The sequence below is a fragment of the Arachis hypogaea genome, chromosome 13 (assembly GCF_003086295.3).
Source record: "Arachis hypogaea cultivar Tifrunner chromosome 13, arahy.Tifrunner.gnm2.J5K5, whole genome shotgun sequence".
NCBI classification, from domain to species: domain Eukaryota; kingdom Viridiplantae; phylum Streptophyta; class Magnoliopsida; order Fabales; family Fabaceae; genus Arachis; species Arachis hypogaea.
Window position 1 is genome coordinate 107,923,731 of NC_092048.1, and position 15,261 is coordinate 107,938,991.

Here is a 15,261-nt window from a genome sequence, read left to right on the forward strand (position 1 = left end):
ATGCTACGATTTAGGAAATTGCACGATCGGCAAAATTCCTTCCGGCAAGTGCACCGGTTATCGTCGTCAAGTAAAAACTCACAATAGAGTGAGGTCGAATCCCACAAGGATTGGTTGAGTGAGCAATTCGGATTAGAAGTGTGTTCTAGTTGAGCGGAATCAAGATTTGAGATGAGAATTGCGGAATGTAAAATTGGCGGGAAAAGTAAATGACAAGAAAATTAAATGGCTGAATCTTAAATTGCATGAATTAAAGAGCAGAATGTAAATTGCTGAAATTAAAAGGGAATGGGGATGATTGCAAGAATTGAATTGCAGAATGTAAAGAGAAAGTGGAAATCAGAAATGGGGAATTCATTGGGTTTAGGAGATATTGAAATCTCCGAATCAAAACATGTATATCTCTTCCTCAACCAATGCATTCATTGAATTTTGCTTGGCAATCTTATATGATTGGATCCCAATTCCTTGGCTCACCAATGCTCTCTAAAAACAAACAAATTCCCAATCCCTTGGTTTAAATGTTCATAAGAAGAGATGATGCTTGATCACTGATTATACCACACAATTTCATGAACCACAATTTGGTAGGATTACATGTCACAATATCCATCCAAACCCCAATCCAATCCACTGTGAGAAAGCTTCTCTAGCATGAATCCTCCATTCCTTTCCCAAGGCTCCGAAGGATTCCAAGTATGAGTAGTTTCTTTCCCAAGACAACTACTCAATGGAATTAGATCGAGAAGCTTTCTAACAAAATTCAAGAGAAAAGATTGAAGAAGAAGATAAACTATTATTGATTCATTGAATTACAATAGAGCTCCCTAACCCAATGAAAGGGGGTTTAGTGAATCATAGCTCTGAATTCAATTACAAAGAAAAGGAAAACTAGCTAAAAGTGAAAGTCCAAGTCTCTCTAACTTAACTTCTATCCTATTTATACACTTTCTATATTGAGCTTCAGTTGTGCTTCTTGGGCTTTGAGGCCTCTCCTTGCTTTCCTTTTGCCTTGGGTTTATGATCCATAATCTTGATGAGGTTGTTGATCCAAATCCTGTAACATTTATTGAGCCAACTTAGTGATAATCAAATAATGACACATGACTCAATAAATTGAGATTTCAAACTCATCAATCCTTCAGGCCCAATCCCATAAACCATAATATTCAATTGGGTTTCATACCAAAGTAAGTTTAAGTTAATATTTGTGCTCAAAGACTAACTTAAATCACAATATTTTTGGCCCAGAAACCTTTTCCAAGAGTGGCGTTTAAGTTGTAGTTTAAGCTTAACTGCAGCTTAAACGCCAGACACTTCCAGTGAGGCCTTTTGTAGAAGCACGTTTAAGCTTCAGTTTAAGGTTAAACTGAAGCTTAAACGTGGAAATGGAAGAAGGTAGCCCTGGAGAGTCATGTAGTCGAACACGTTTAAGCTTCAGTTTAAGGTTAAACTAAAGCTTAAACGTGGAGATAGGAAGGGCAGCCCTGGAGGTCGAACACGTTTAACCTCCAGTTTGAGGTTAAACTGGAGGTTAAACGTGGAAGAGGGTGGAGGCATACTGGAGGTCGAACACGTTTAACCTCCAGTTTGAGGTCAAACTGGAGGTTAAACGTGGAAGCTTAGAATGGTGGCCCTGGAGGTGTCGAACACGTTTAACCTCCAGTTTGAGGTCAAACTGGAGGTTAAACGTGGAAATGGAGAGAGCAACCCTGGAGTAGAAAAGCTGTCGAACACGTTTAAGCTCCAGTTTGAGTCAAACTGGAGCTTAAACGTGGAATGGCTCCCTGGTACTCTTCCTGGTTCTGGCGTTTAACCTCCAGTTTGAGGTCAAACTGGAGGTTAAACGTGGAACTCCTCCCTGGGTGGCATACTCATTCTGGCGTTTAACCTCCAGTTTGAGGTCAAACTGGAGGTTAAACGTGGAATGCTCCTTAAGTGAGGCTCTTCATTCTGGCGTTTAACCTCCAGTTTGAGGTCAAACTGGAGGTTAAACTTCAATCCCAGCATTTCTTATCCTTCATGATTTTGGCGTTTAAGCTCCAGTTTAGGCTTAAACTGGAACTTAAACTCCACATGTGATATTCAAGCTTCCTTTATTGATTTTGTTGCTTCCTTGCTTAGCCTCTTCTTCCCTGAAATCATCCAAACAATTGCATCAAAGTCTTGCAAAATTTCATGAGAAATCTTCCATTCATAGCATTTAAGTAATATAACTAAAACTCATGGAAATTGCATCAAAATCATATTGTTTGGATGGTTCATTACTTTGTTCTTCATTTAACCATTTTTGGTTACTTTAAGCTCAAGAAAATGCATAAAACAACTAAAACTAACAGAAAAATGCTAGTGAAACTAGCCTATGATGCCTTGGCATCACAAACCGTGCTCTTCTACCATTATTATTATTGAAGCCTTGATTAGGCTTCTGTTGATCCTTCCATGAGAGATTAGGATGATTCCTCCATGAAGGATTATAGGTGTTTCCATAGGATTCTCCCATATAATTCACCTCTGCCATTGAAGGATTCTCAGGATCATAGGCTTCTTCTTTAGAGGAAGCCTCCTTAGTACTTCCTGATGCATCTTGCATTCCAAACAGACTCTGAGAAATCATATTGACTTGCTGAGTCAATATTTTGTTCTGAACCAATATGGCATTCAGAGTATCAATCTCAAGAACTCCTTTCTTCTGAGTTATCCCATTGTTCACAGGATTTCTTTCAGAAGTGTACATGAACTGGTTATTTGCAACCATTTCAATGAGTTCCTGGGCTTCTTCAGGCGTCTTCTTCAGATGAAGAGATCCACCAGCAGAGTTGTCCAATGACATCTTGGACAGTTCAGACAGGCCATCATAGAATATGCATATGATGCTCCATTCTGAAAGCATGTCGGAAGGACACCTTCTGATCAATTGCTTGTATCTTTCCCAAGCTTCATAGAGGGATTCGCCTTCCTTCTGTCTAAATGTTTGGACTTCCACTCTAAGCTTACTCAATTTTTGAGGTGGAAAGAACTTTGCCAAGAAGGCACTGACCAGCTTTTACCAAGAGTTCAGGCTTTCTTTAGGTTGTGAGTCCAACCATGTCCTAGCTCTGTCTCTTACAACAAAGGGGAAAAGCATAAGTCTGTAGACCTCAGGGTCAACCCCATGGGTCTTAACAGTGTCACAGATTTGTAAGAATTCAGCTAAAAACTGATGAAGATCTTCCAATGGAAGTCCATGATACTTGCAATTTTGCTGCATTGGAGAAACTAATTAAGGCTTAAGCTCAAAGTTGTTTGCTCCAATTTTAAGGATTGAGATGCTCCTTCCACAGAAGTCAGGAGAGGATGCAATGAAGTCACCAAGCATCTTCTTTGCATTGTTGGCATTGTTGTTATTTTTGGCTGCCATGTCTTCTTCCTTTTCAAAAATTTCAGTCAGGTCCTCTCCAGAGAGTTGTGCTTTAGCTTCTCTTAGCTTCCTCTTCAAGGTCCTTTCAGGTTTAGGATCAGCTTCAACAAAAATGCCTTTGTCCTTGTTCCTGCTCATATGAAAGAGAAGAGAACAACAAAGTATGGAATTCTCTATGTTACAGTATAGAGATTCCTTGAGGTATCAAAGGGAAAACAGGAATAGAGGGATGAGGTAGGTAGATAAGAATTCGAACATATGAAGAAGGAGAGAGAGTCCGAATTGCTAATTGAGGAGGAGTGTTAGTCCTTAAATAGAAGAAGATGAGGAGGGGGAAAAATTTTCGAAAACAAATTTCTAAATAAAAAATTTTAAAATAGTTAAAAAGAATTTTGAAAAAGTGGTTGATGGTTTTTCGAAAATTAAAAGTGAGAAAGTGGTTAGGTAATTTTGAAGAAGATTTTGAAATCAGTAATAAAAAAGATATGATTGAAAATTATTTTGAAAAAGATGTGGTTGAGAAGATATGATTGAGAATATATGATTGAGAAATAATTTAAAAAGATTTAATTTTTTTGAAAAAGATATGATTTGAAAAAGATATGATTTGAAAAGGATTTAATTTTGAAAAATTATGAAGATTTGAAAAAGATTTGAATTAAAAACTAACTTACATCCCTTGTGTTGTCCTGGCATTAAACGCCTAAAATGGTATCCATTCTGGCGTTTAACGCCCATTTGGCTACCTCCTTGGGCATTAAACGCGCAGCTAGGTACCCTGACTGGCGTTTAAACGCCAGAATTCCTTCTTCACTGGGCGTTTTGAACGCCCAGCTTTTTCTCTGTGATTCCTCTGCTGTATGTTCTGAATCTTTAATTCTCTGTATTATTGACTTGAAAAGACATAATTTTGAAATTTTTTTTGAATTTTTAATGAAGAGAGAGTAATAACAAAATGAAACTAATCATGAATAAGTAAGATCAAATAAACAATGTATGCAAGAACACGTTGAATGTGAAGATGAACATCAACACATATTTTTAAGAAAAGAATGATATGCAAGACACCAAACTTAGAAATTTTTCATTCTATAAACACTAATAATTCAAAAATACATATGAAAAACAAGAAAAGACACCAAACATGAGAATTTAAAGATCAGACCTAAGAAAATCATCAAGAACAACTTGAAGATCAATTAAGAACATAATGCATTAAATTTTTGAAGAATGCAAGAAAATTAAAAATATGCAAGACACCAAACTTAAAATGTGACACTAGACTTAAACAAAAAACACAAATTATTTTTTATTTTCATGGTTTTATTAAATTTCTTTTTGTATTTTTCGAAAATTATTTTGAAAAGAAAAATAAAGAAATTCAAAATTTTTAATACGAATTCAAGGAATCATGCAATGTTAGTCTAAAGCTTCAGTCTAAAAAGATTAGACATGGCTAGCCAAGCTTCAGCAAGACATTACAGACAACAGCCAAATTGATGGGAATCAATTAGCTCCTGTGATGATAAAAGCATCATTTGAAACTCTAGAATTCATTCTTAAAAATTCTGAAGTCATAGAATAATTTTTTTTCTTGAATTTTTTTTTAAAAATAAAAAGCTTAAAACTAAAATAAAATTACCTAATCTGAGCAACAAGATGAACCGTCAGTTGTCCAAACTCGAACAATCCCCGGCAACGGCGCCAAAAACTTGGTGCACGAAATTGTGATCTCAATGGCGCTAACAACTTGGTACGCACAATTGTAATCTCAACACTTTTTCACAACTTCGCACAACTAACCAGCAAGTGCACTGGGTCGTCCAAGTAATAAACCTTACATGAGTAAGGGCCGATCCCATGGAGATTGTTGGCTTGAAGCAAGCTATGGTCATCCTTGTAAATCTCAGTCAGGCGGATTTAAATGGTTATGAGTTTTGATAGTTAAAATATAATTAAAACAGAAAATAAGATAGAAATACTTATGTAATTCATTGGTGGGATTTCAGATAAGCGTATGAAGATGCTTTGTTGCTTCTGAACCTCTGCTTTCCTACTGCCTTCTTCCAACCATGCGTTACCTCCTTCCATGGCAAGCTGTATGATCCTCTCGGATGAAAACAATTCCATATGCGCTGTCACCGCACGGCTAATCATCTGTCGGTTCCCGCTAGCGTCGGAATAGGACCATTGTCCTTTTGCACACTTTCACTTGTGCCCCACATTCACAGGTTTGAAGCTCGTCACAGTCACCCCTTCCCAGATCTTACTCGGAATACCACAGACAAGGTTTAGACTTTCCGGCTTCCAGGAATGGCTGCCAATAATTCTAGCCTATACCACGAAGGTTCTAATCTTAGATTAGAAACCCAAGAGATACGTACTCAAGCTATTGTAGATAGAACAGACGTGGTTGTAAGGCACGCGCTCATAGGTGAGAATGATGATGAGTGTCATGGATCATCACATTCATCAAGTTGAAGTGCGAGTGGATATCTTAGAGAAGAAGTAGGCGTGAATTGAAGAGAAAAACAATAGTACTTGTATTAATTCATGAAGAACAGCAGAGCTCCACACCTTAATCTATGGGGTGTAGAAACTCCACCGTTGAAAATACAAAAGTGAAAGGTCTTGGCATGGCCGAATGGCCAGCCTCCCAAATATGAACAACAATGATAATGTTCCAAAGATTGTTCAAAATATTGATGAAAATACAATAGTAAAAGGTCCTATTTATAATGAATTAGTAGCCTAGGGTTTACAGAAATAAGTAAATGATGCAGAAATCCACTTCCGGGGCCCACTTGGTGTGTGCTTGGGCTGAGCATTGAAGCTTTTTCATGCATAGGCTGTTCTTGGAGTTAAACGTCAGCTTTGGTGCCAGTTTGGGCGTTTAACTCCAATTCTGGTGCCAGTTTGGACGTTTTACGCCCAAAATTTTAGGCTGACTTTGAATGCCGGGATATATTTCTAGAAAGCCCAGGATGTCTACTTTCTAACGCAATTGAGAGCTTGCCAATTAGGCTTTTGTAGCTCCAGAAAATCCACTTCGAGTGCAGGGAGGTCAGAATCCAACAACATCTGCAATCCTTTTTTAGCCTCTGAATCAGATTTTTGCTCAGGTCCCTCAATTTCAGCCAGAAAATACTTGAAATCACAGAAAAATACACAAACTCATAGTAAAGTCCAGAAATGTGATTTTTATTCAAAAACTAATAATTATATACTAAAAACTACCTAATAACAATGCTAAAAAGCGTATAAATTATCCGCTCATCACAACGACCAAGGTTGAAGAATATAAAGCCAAGATGCCTTATCCTCAGAAACTCCACCAAGCGAAACATGATAAACAATTTGCCTGCTTTGCAGACTACCTCAGGACTCTTGAAATAAAGATTCCGTTTGCAGAGGCACTTGAGCAAATACGCTCTTATGCTAAGTTCATAAAAGAGATCTTAAGTCATAATAAGGATTGGAGAGAAACTGAAAAACTTTTCCTCACTGAAGAATGTAGTGCAGTCATTCTGAAAAGCTTACCAGAGAAGCTTAAAGATCCCGGAAGCTTTATGATACCATGCGCATTAGAGGATTCTTGTACCAAGACAATCTGTGTGACCTTGGGACAAGTATCAACCGAATACCTGCATCCACTATCAAAAAGCTTGGTTTGACTAATGAAGTTAAACTAACCCGGATATACCTCCAACTTGCTGATGGCTCCATCAAAATCCCATCAGGCATAATTGAGGACATGCTTGTCAAGGTTGGGCCATTTGCCTTTCCTAATGACTTTGTAGTGCTGGAAATGGAGAAACACAAGAGTGTAACTCTCATTCTAGGAAGAACTTTCCTAGCAAATGGACGAACCCTCATTGACATCCAAAGAGGAGAGATAACTCTGAGAGTCAATGAGGATGAGTTTAAGTTGAATGCTATCAAAGCTATGCAGCATCTAGACACACCAAAAGACTGCCTGAGCGCAGATGTTATTGACTCCTTGGTGGAAGAGATCAATATGACTGAGAGTCTCGAATCAGAGCTAGAGGACATTTTTAAAGATGTTCAGCCTGATCTGGAGGAACCAGAGAGAATAGAAAAATCTCTGAAAATTCCTCAGGAAGAGGATAAGCCTCCTAAACCCGAGCTCAAACCACTACCACCATCCCTGAAATATGCATTTCTGGGAGAAGGTGACACTTTTTTGGTGATCATAAGCTCTGCTTTAAATCCACAGGAAGAGAAAGCACTAATTCAGGTGCTAAGGACACACAAGACAGCTCTTGGGTGGTCCATAAGTGATCTTAAGGGTATTAGCCCAGCAAGATGCATGCACAAGATTCTATTGGAGGATGATGCTAAGCCAGTGGTTCAACCACAAAGGCGGTTAAATCCAGCCATGAAGGAGGTGGTGCAGAAAGAGGTCACTAAATTACTAGAGGCTGGGATTATTTATCCTATTTCTGATAGCCCCTGGGTGAGTCCTGTCCAAGTTGTCCCCAGGAAGGGAGGCATGACAGTGGTTCATAATGCAAAAAATGAACTGGTTCCTACAAGAACAGTTATAGGGTGGCGTATGTGTATTGACTATAGAAGACTCAATACAGCCACCAGAAAGGATCATTTTCCTTTACCATTTATAGACCAGAAGCTAGAGAGACTAGCAGGTCATGAATACTACTGCTTTTTGGATGGCTATTCAGGTTACAACCAAATTGCAGTAGATCCTCAGGACCAAGAGAAAACGGCATTCACATGTCCTTCTGGAGTATTTGCCTACAGAAGGATGCCATTTGGTCTGTGTAATGCACCTGTAACCTTTTAGAGGTGCATGCTCTCTATCTTCTCTGATATGGTAGAGAAATTTCTGGAAGTCTTCATGGATGACTAATCAGTATTTGGAGACTCATTTAGCTCCTGTCTTGACCATCTAGCACTTGTTCTGAAAAGATGCCAAGAGACTAACCTAGTTTTAAACTGGGAAAAATGTCACTTTATGGTGACTGAAGGAATTGTCCTTGGGCACAAAATTTCAAACAAGGGAATAGAGGTGGATCAAGTAAGGTAGAGGTAATTGAAAAATTACCACCACCTACCAATGTTAAAGCAATCAGAAGCTTTCTAGGGCATGCAGGATTCTATAGGAGGTTTATAAAGGATTTTTCAAAAATTGTAAAATCTCTGAGCAATCTGCTAGCTGCTGACACGCCATTTGTCTTTGATACGGAGTGTATGCAGGCATTTGAAACTCTGAAAGCTAAGCTGGTCACAACACCAGTTATTTCTGCACCAGACTGGACATTACCATTCAAACTAATGTGTGATGCCAGTGACCATGCCATTGGTGCAGTGTTGGGGCAGAGGCATAACAAGCTTCTGCATGTCATTTATTATGCTAGCCATGTTTTAAATGATGCACAGAAAAATTACACAACCACAGAAAAGGAGTTGCTTGCAGTGGTCTATGCCGTCGACAAGTTCAGATCTTATTTAGTAGGATCAAAAGTGATTGTGTACACTGACCATACTACTCTAAAATATCTCCTCACAAAGCAGGATTCAAAACCTAGACTCATAAGATGGGTGTTGCTTCTACAAGAGTTTGATATAGAAATAAGAGACAGAAAAGGGACAGAGAACCAAGTAGTAGATCACCTATCCCGGATAGAACCAGTAGCAGGAGCGTCCCTCCATCCTACTGAGATCTCTGAAACCTTTCCGGATGAGCAACTCTTTACCATTCAGGAAGTACCATGGTTTGCAGACATTGCAAACTATAAAGCTGTGAGATTCATACCCAAAGAGTACAGCAAGGTGCAAACAAAAAAATTGATTTCTGATGTAAAATACTACTTGTGTGATGAACCATACCTCTTTAAGAGGTGCGCAGACGGAATGATCCATAGATGTTTGCCTAGAGAAGAGGCACAGAAGATCCTATGGCATTGCCATGGATCACAATATGGAGGACATTTTGGAGGTGAGCGAACAGCCACCAAGGTTCTCCAATGTGGTTTCTACTGGCCTACTATCTATAGAGACTCCCGAAAGTTTGTACGTAACTGTGACAGTTGCCAGAGAGCTGGTAATCTGCCTCACGGTTATGCCATGCCTCAACAAGGGATCTTAGAGATTGAGTTGTTTGATGTATGAGGTATTGACTTCATGGGGCCTTTCCCACCTTCATACTCAAACACTTATATTCTGGTGGCAGTAGACTATGTATCTAAATAGGTAGAGGCAATTGCAACACCCACTAATGATACTAAGACAGTTATGAAGTTCCTCTAGAAGCATATCTTCAGCAGGTTCGGTGTCCCTAGGATACTGATCAGCGATGGAGGAACTCATTTTTGCAATAAACAGCTTGACTCTGCTCTGGTACGATATGAAATCAACCATAAAGTGGCAACTCCATATCATCCCCAGACAAATGGGCAGGCTGAAGTCTCAAATAGAGAACTAAAGTGAATCCTGGAGCGGACTGTAAATGCCCGTATAAAGGATTTGGCAAGAGGTCTCGATGATGCTCTGTGGGCATACAGAACAGCATTCAAGACTCCTATAGGGACCTCTCCATACCAGCTTATGTATGGAAAAGCCTGTCATCTGCCAATGGAACTAGAACACAAGGCTTACTGGGCAACCAGGTTCCTAAACCTTGATACTAAGATAGCTGGAGAGAGGAGATTACTCCAGTCGAATGAGCTGGAAGAATTCAGACTCAATGCTTTCGAAAATGCCAAAATTTATAAGGAGAAAGCAAAAATATGGCATGACAAAAGGCTATCATCTAGAGTCTTTGAGATAGGACAGAAGGTCCTGTTGTTTAACTCTAGGCTCAGATTGTTCCCCAGGAAATTGAAATCCCGGTGGAGGGGCCCATATGTGATTACAAGTGTGTCACCATATGGCTATGTAGAACTTCAAGATATTGATTCTGACAAAAAGTTCATTGTTAATGGACAAAGAATCAAACATTATCTTGAAGGCAATGTTGAGCAAGAATGCTCAAAGTTGAGACTAAGTTAAAAGCTCAGTAAAGTCCAGCTAAAGACAGTAAAGAAGCGCTTGCTGGGAGGCAACCCAGCCATTATCAATAATTAGATGTTTGTAACAGTTAGATAAGTCTTTTTAATTTTGTTTTCCTTGTTAATTAATATATTTTTAGTGAAAAATTCAGAAAAATGGAGGTTCAAGACATAAAACAGAGAAATCACAGAGGAAAGGAGCTCACTGGCGTCAAAACACCAGTAAAGAGGCAATCTGGGCGTTAAACACCAGAATGGCTACCATTCTGGGCGTTCAGAAAAATTCTCAGTGAAGAAGGATTTCTGGCGTTTAACGCCAGCCAGGGTACCTGGCTGGGCGTTAAACGCCCAAAATGGCCACCAGATGGGCGTTAAACACCAGAATGGATATCATTCTGGGCGTTTAACGCCAGAACCGATAGGGGAGAGGTAATTTCGTTTTCAATCCAAATTTTTTCGAATTTTCTTATTTTAATTCAAAATTTTTTGCATCTAAACATTAGAAACATTCAATTTCTAACTTCCATTAACAAAAATTCATAATATTATAAATTCTTTTTAATTCTCCTTCAAATTCTTTTCAAATCTTTTTCAAAAACTCATTCAACTTCCCAATTTCTTTTCAAATCTTTTCAATTCATTCATATTATCTTTTATTTCTTAGATACATAAACAAAAATTCAGATTTAACTTCCTCATATCTTCTTCATATCTCTTAAATTTTGAAAACAATCTTCTCTTTTGCATATCATGTTTATCTTTTATCAATCATATCTTTCAATCATATCTTTTTCTTTTTAAATTTTCGAAACCATACCCTCCCTCCCCTCTATTTATACATTCGGCCATCACCTCTCCTCCATCATTCAAATCATTCTCTCCATCTACTCATCTTCTTTCTGTGCTTTTGCTTGAGGACAAGTAAACCTCTAAGTTTGGTGTGATTTTCTGTGATCACTGACCAAGATCATGGTACCTAAAGGAACACAAACCACTCCAAGAGGCAAGAAAGAAAACAATCCAAAACCACAATGGATGCATGAGAGGTTCTGCACCAAAGAACATGCAGATCATTACTTCAAAATAGTGTGCAGAAGATCAGTGATCCCGGAAGTCAAGTTCGATACGAAAGAAGACGAATATCTGGAGATCCAAGAGCAGATTCGAAACAGAGGATGGGAAATCCTAGCTAATCCTGAGATGAATGTGGAAAGAAACATGGTCCAGGAATTCTATGCAAATCTGTGGCTGACAGATAAGCAAAGAATGGAGGGAACTGCCTTCCACACTTTTCGAACCATGGTCAGAGGGAGGATTATCTACTTCCATCTTGACAAAGTGAGAGAAGTACTCAAACTTTCTCAACTGTAGGATGATCCAGAATCCTTTAACAGGAGAATGGCTAAAGATAAAAAGTTGGATCAAGTTCTAGAGGACATATGTCTCCCTGGAACCAAGTGGATAACCAATTCAAAAGGTATCCCAAACCAACTGAAGAGAGGAGACCTCAAGCCAGTTGCTAGGGGCTGGCTGGATTTCATTGGGCGATCCATACTTCCCACCAATAACTGCTCTGAAGTCACTGTCAAAAGAGCAGTGATGATCTACTGTATTATGCTGGGAAAAGAAGTGGAGGTCCATCAATTAATTCCTTGTGAAATTTACACAATTGCAAACAAGGAATCCACTGAAGCCAATTGGCCTACCCAAGCTTGATCAGTCTATTATATAAAGATGCGGGAGTACAAATAGGTGTTGATGAGTATATCCCAGTCGAACACTCAATCACCAAAAGGGTGATGGATGGACCTCAAGTTCAAGACAACCTCATCAAAAGGAGGGCGTATGAGCTCCTCCCAGAAATTCCTCAATTTGACTATTGGGCCCGCTTAGAAGCATCTGTCAACAAGCTGCAAAAATATATGGATCAACTCAAAGGGAAGCAGCAGAATCAAAACAGCATGCTTTGCAAACTGCTCATAGAACAAGAGAAACAAAGGGCGTGAGATACAGGAGCTAAAGCGCCAGAAGCTGTCCCTTGAAGAGCCAGGCGTCCTACAAATTGAAGGAGCACTTGCCTCTCCAAATGCAGGTTGTTGAGTCCTAACTCTATGGTAACTTTTGTTATTAGAGATCTATTTTAAGAGTCACATGAGCATTAGTATTAGAGTCATTTATTTTTATGTCTTTAATTTCCTTTCTTTTATTATTATCTGTCTTCTTTTATGTTTATTTTATGTCTTATTTTTATTTCATGATCATTAGGGTCTAGTGTCTATGCCTTAAAGCTATGAATGTCCTATGAATTCATCACCTTTCTTAAATGAAAAATGTTTTTAATTGCAAAAGAACAAGAAGTACATGGTTTCGAATTCTATCTTGAAATTAGTTCAATTATTTTGATGTGGTGACAATACCTTTTGTTTTCTGAATGAATGCTTGAACAATACTTATTTTTCTGAATTTGTTGTTTATGAATGTTAAAATTGTTGGCTCTTAAAAGAATAATGAAAAAGGAGAAATGTTATTGGTAATCTGAAAAATCATAAAATTGATTCTTGAAGCAAGAAAAAGAAGTGAATAGACAAAGCTTGCGAAAAAAAAGTGGCGAAAAAAATAAGAAAAAAAGAAGAAAGAAAAATAAAAAGCAAGCAGAAAAATTCAACAGCCCTTTAAACCAAAAGGCAAGGGTAAAAAGGATCCAAGACTTTGAGTATTAATGGATAGGAGGGCCCACAGGACTAAAATCCTGGCCTAAGCGGCTAAATCAAGCTGTCCCTAACCATGTGCTTGTGGCGTGAAGGTGTCAAGTGAAAAGCTTGAGACTGAGCGGTTAAAGTCGTGGTCCAAAGCAAAAAGAGTGTGCTTAAGAGCTCTGGGAACCTCTAACTAGGGACTCTAGCAAAGCTGAGTCACAATCTGAAAAGGTTCACCCAGTCATATGTCTATGGCATTTATGTATCCGATAGTAATACTGGAAAACAAAATGCTTAGGGTCATGGCCAAGACTCATAAAGTAGCTGTGTTTAAGAATCAACATACTGAACTAAGAGAATCAATAACACTATCTGAATTCTAAGTTCCTATAGATGCCAATCATTCTGAACTTCAAAGGATAAAGTGAGATGCCAAAACTGTTCAGAAGCAAAATGGCTACAAGTCCCGCTCATCTAATTGAAGCTAATCTTCATTGATAAGTTTGGAATTTATTGTATATTCTCTTCTTTTTATCCTATTTTTTTTTTAGTTGCTTGGGGACAAGCAACAATTTAAGTTTGGTGTTGTGACGAGCGGATAATTTATACCCTTTTTGGCATTATTTTTATATAGTTTTTAGTATGTTTTAGTTACTTTTTATTATATTTTTATTAGTTTTTATTCAAAAATCACATTTCTTGACTTTACTATGAGTTTGTGTGTTTTTCTGTAATTTCAGGTATTTTCTGACTGAAATTGAGGGATCTGAGCAAAAATCTGATTCAGAGGCTGAAAAAGGACTGCAGATGCTGTTGGATTCTGACCCTCATGCACTCTAAATGGATTCTCTCGAGCTACAGAAGTCCAATTGGCACACTCTCAATTGTGTTGGAAAGTAGACATCCTGGGCTTTCCAGAAATATTTAATACTTCATACTTTGCCCGAGATTTGATGGCCTAAACTAGTGTCCAAAGTCAGCCTAAAACTTTCTGCCGTAAAACGCCAGAACTGGCACATTTTTCGGCGTTAAACACCTATTCTGGCACCCAGGGTGGCGTTTAATGCCAACCTTGGGCATATGAACGTGAAATCAGCCCAGGCACGCACCAACTAGGTCCCGGAAGTGGAATTCTGCACTATCTGCACTTAGTTACTCATTTTCTGTAAACCTAAGTTACTAGTCTAGTATAAAATCTACTTTTAGAGATTCATTTTGTAACTTATGACATTTTTACATTTCATATTGTACCTTTGACGGCATGAGTCTCTAAACCCCATAGGTGGGGGTGAGGAGCTCTGCTGTGTTTCAATGGATTAATGCAATTACTACTGTTTTCTATTCAATCATGCTTGATTCTATTCTAAGATACTCACTTGTACTTCAATATGGAGAATATGATGATCCGTGACACTCATCATTATCCTCAACCCTATCAACGCATGCCTGACAACCACTCCGTTCTATCTGAGCTCAACGTAGTCATTGGGCGATAGCTTGAGTGCGTATCTCTTAGGTTTCTAATCCACGGACCGAGTCCGGAGGTTAGAACCTTCGTGGTATAGGCTAGAATCATTGGCAGCATTCCTGGAATCTGGAAAGTCTAAACCGTGTCTATAGTATTCCGAGTAGGATCTGGAAGGGGATGACTGTGACGAGCTTCAAACTCGCGAATGTTGGGCGCAGTGACAGTGTGCAAAAGGATAATGGTCCTATTTCGATGCTAGTGAGAATCGACAGATGATTAGCCGTGCAATGACAGCGCTTGTTATTTTTCATCCGAGAGGATCATACAGCCTGCTATGGAAGGAGGCCATGCGTGTTTGGAGAAGAAGATAGTAGAAAAGCAGAGATTCAGATGACAGAGCATCTCCGGAACCTCAGCATGTTTCTCATTACTGAATCACAAGTACTGTTTATTTTATGTTATTTATTTTTCATAAATATAACCGCTCTTATCATTAATCTCCTGACTAAGATTTACAAAATAACCATAGCTTGGTTCAAGCCAACAATCTCCGTGGGATCGACCCTTACTCACGTAAGGTATTACTTGGACGACCCAGTGCACTTGCTGGTTAGTTGTTCGGAGTTGTGAAAAGTGTAATAACAATTTTGTGCACCAGTGTGCGTC